Below are 3494 nucleotides of genomic sequence, written 5' to 3'. Positions count from 1 at the left end.
TTAGTTGACACTTCTATTATAGAGAAAGGGCGAATAGCGATATTAAAATATTTCTTCTAATTAATTTTATTTCAATGTGCATGAATTCATGCATCGGGCCACTAGTTACCACAGAATTGTTGATACCTTGCAGATCATGTGGCTGTTGGTGGTTTCCTTCCTTGTTCTTGCATTTTGAAGGTCAAGGGGATTTCTTATGTCCCAGTGTGTTGTACCTGTTGTTCGTACATTCTATATAGTTATTTTGTTTGTAATGTGGTAATTCCAGCAGATGAAAATGCTATGCTTCCACTGCTTTGCCATCTCCTCCATCATGCTTTCTAACTATTTTTTTTTCTTTTTGTGGTAAAAATCACATTATGTGAGATCTACTCTCTTTAAAAAAAGTAAGTGTTCTTTATAATTATGAGCATAATATTGTACAGGAAATATATAGGACTTATTCATCTTGTATAACTAAATCTTTATACTATTGTATAGCAACTTCCATGTCCTTTTCCTCCCAAGCCCCAGTCAACCACCATTCTACTTTCTGTTTCTATGATTTAAAATTTTTTAAATTGATTTCAGAGATGAAGGGAGAGGGAGAGAGAGATAGAAACATCAATGATGAGAGAGAAACATTGATAGGCTGACTCCTGCATGCCTCACTCTAGGGGTCAAGCCTGCAACCTGGGCATGTGCTCTGACCAGGAATAGAACCACGACCTTCTGGTTCATAGGTTGACTCTCAACCACTGAGCCTCTCCGGCTGGGCTGCTTCTATGACTCCGACTACACTAGAAACCTCATATAAGTGGAATCATGCAGTATTTATCTATGACTAGCTTATTTGACATAGCATGATATCCTCTAGATTCAGCCATGTTGCCATATTTGACAGGATTTCATTTTCATGGCTAAATAATATTCCATTTTATGTATGTGCATTTTACTTATCTATTCATCCATTGATGGACATATACATTCCTTTTACAGTTGGGCTCCTGTGAATAATGCTGCAATAAATATCGGAGTGCAAGAATGTTTTTGAGATTTTGATTTCGATTCTTTTGGATAAATACCCAAATCTGAAATTGGTGGATCATATGTTAGTTCTATTTTAACATTTTGAGGAACCTTCATACCATTTTCCGTAGCAGCTGCATCGAAATTTCTACCAGCAGTGTACAGCGTTCCAATTTTTCCACATCTTCACCAACACTTTTTTTGTTTTTTCATAATTGCCATCCTAACAGGTGTAAAGCATTATCTCACTGGCTTTGATTTGTATTTTTCTTTTGCCATTAATTTCAAGTTTTGTTTTATGTTTGGCAAATGATTTGTATAATTTCAGTCTTCTTAAATTTGCTTAAATTTGTTTTGTTATCTAATAAGTGATTTATTCTGGAGAATGTTCTGTATGTACTTGAGAAGAATGTGTATTCTATTATTGTTAGGTGGAATGTTTCCTTAAATCCATTTGGTTTACAGTGTTATTCAAGTTCTCTAATTTCCTATTGATCCTTTGTCTGTATTTTTTTCTGTTATTGAAAGAGGGATAGTAAAGTTGCCGACTATTATTGTGTTGCCTTGTATTTCTCCCTTCATTTCTGTCAGAGTTTGCTTCATATATCATGTACTCAGATGTTGGATGCCTATCCTAATATATAAAAACCCGGGGTCTGTAACGACCGAACAGACTACCGGTCCCTCCCCCCGGCCCTCAGGCCCTCAGGCTGCATTGATCAGGGATGGCTAACGTGGGAACCAGGGTCACTCAGGCTCCAATGAATCTGTAGCAGCAGTGACTGGTGAGCGGGCGGAAGGCAGACCGCTTGGTCCCTCCCCCGGCCCGCAGGCTCCCATTGATCAGGGGATGACTAACAGGGAACCGGAGTGAGTGGAGCTGGAAGGCAGGCCTCTTGGTCCCTCCTCCTGACCCTCAGGCTCCAATTAATCGGTAGCCGAGGTGGAGTGGAACTGGGGACCAGCTTTCTTAGGAGTCCTGTAGGTTCAATCTCCAGAGGACAGGCCAGGCAGCAATGGACCAGCGCCTCCGGCACGATCCCGACAGCCCTGCCGGCCTCCTGGAACTTGGCCTCGGGCACTGCGACTGCTTCTCCTCCATAGATGCTCCACAAGGAAGAAAGGATACCGCCAGCAGCGGCAGGGGTGACCAGCGGTGACTGACTGCTCTCCCTGTGCTTCCTCCAGGTCACTTGAGCTGGCCCCCGCCCGCCCCACTCCATATGAAGTGTGATCACTGCACTTGGAAGGAATGTAGTAAAAAAACCAAAACTGATAACCACGAGAATGCTGCAATCAACATCCGGAGTCCAGCTCAGGAGAACAGAGAGAAGGGAGAATTCCATAAGTTGGCTGATGCCAAGATATTTCTGAGTGACTGCCTGGCATGTGACAGTTGTGTGACCACAGAGGAAGGAGTCCAAGTTTCTCAACAGAACACCAAGGACTTCTGTGTTCTGAACCTTAATAAGAAATGTGATACCTCACAGCACAAGGTGCTGGCAGTGTCCGTGTGCCTTATTTTGCTGGTAAATTCAGCCTCAGTGTCATTGATGCATCCAGAAGGCTCTGCAGCTTTCTCAAATGCCTTTGGGCGCACTGTCTTTGACATGAAGATAGCTGTGGGCTTCAGCATCCTGGAGAGTCAGAAGGAATTTGTGTGTCGGTACTGCCAGCACCATGAGGAAGAGCCCCGGCTACCCATGCTGACCTCTGCCTACCCCAGCTGGGACCAATATGCAGAGCGTGTGCTGGGTCACCCCATCACCCCCACCTCTGCATGGCCAAGTCTCCCCAGCAGATTGTGGGCTCTTTGGTGAAGAATTACTTCAGCAGATAACAGAACCTGTCCCCAGACAAGATTTTCCACGTCATTGTGGCCCCGTGTTATGACAAGAAACTGGAGGCCCTTTGCGAAGATGTTCCCACAGCTTCACACAGTTCCCAGGGTCCTGACTGTGTTAACCTTAGGTGAAATTGTCCAGATAATGGAGCAAAGTGACCTCGCCTCGAATGACGCCGCTGTGGACACGCTGTTTGGAGACATGAAGGAGAAGGAGGTGAGGCTCCACGAGGGTGCTAGCTCTGACAGGTACCTGGTGCACATCTTCAGGCACATGGCCAAGGAACTGTTCAACGAGGACGTGGGAGTGCTCACCTACCGCACTCTGAGGAACAAAGACTTCCAGGAGGTCACCCTTGAAAGGGACAAAGAGGTTCTGCTACGCTTTGAAGCTGCTTACGGCTTTCGGAACATCCAGAAGTGGTCCTGAAGCTGTAGAGGGGCAAGTTCCCCTGCCACTTCGTGGAGGTTCTGGCCTGCTCCAGGCATGCCTAAGCGGCAGGGGCCAGGGCCTGGCCCAGGCGGACGACGGGTGTGCAGATAGGGCGCTGCGGTGGCAGATGGAAGGCATCTACGCTGCCATCCCGGTGTGGCCCCCGGAGACTAGCACCCACGTGCAGGAGCTATACCAGGAGTGGCTGGG

At 46.1% G+C, this 3494-nt stretch overlaps 1 protein-coding gene and 1 pseudogene across 1 annotated transcript in view; both read left to right on the top strand.

Annotated features, from left to right (window-relative positions):
- Window positions 1-3494, top strand: part of ABCB7 (ATP-binding cassette, sub-family B (MDR/TAP), member 7) — a 153124-nt gene that overhangs the window by 26528 nt on the left and 123102 nt on the right. The window lies entirely within an intron of this gene.
- The window catches only part of LOC102242689, a 2569-nt pseudogene continuing 372 nt past the window's right edge, over window positions 1298-3494 (top strand).

This window comes from Myotis brandtii, unplaced genomic scaffold (assembly GCF_000412655.1).
Source record: "Myotis brandtii unplaced genomic scaffold, ASM41265v1 scaffold1119, whole genome shotgun sequence".
Lineage (NCBI taxonomy): Eukaryota > Metazoa > Chordata > Mammalia > Chiroptera > Vespertilionidae > Myotis > Myotis brandtii.
The sequence above is the reverse complement of the archived record's forward strand: the minus strand, read 5'-3'. Positions and strand labels throughout refer to the sequence as shown.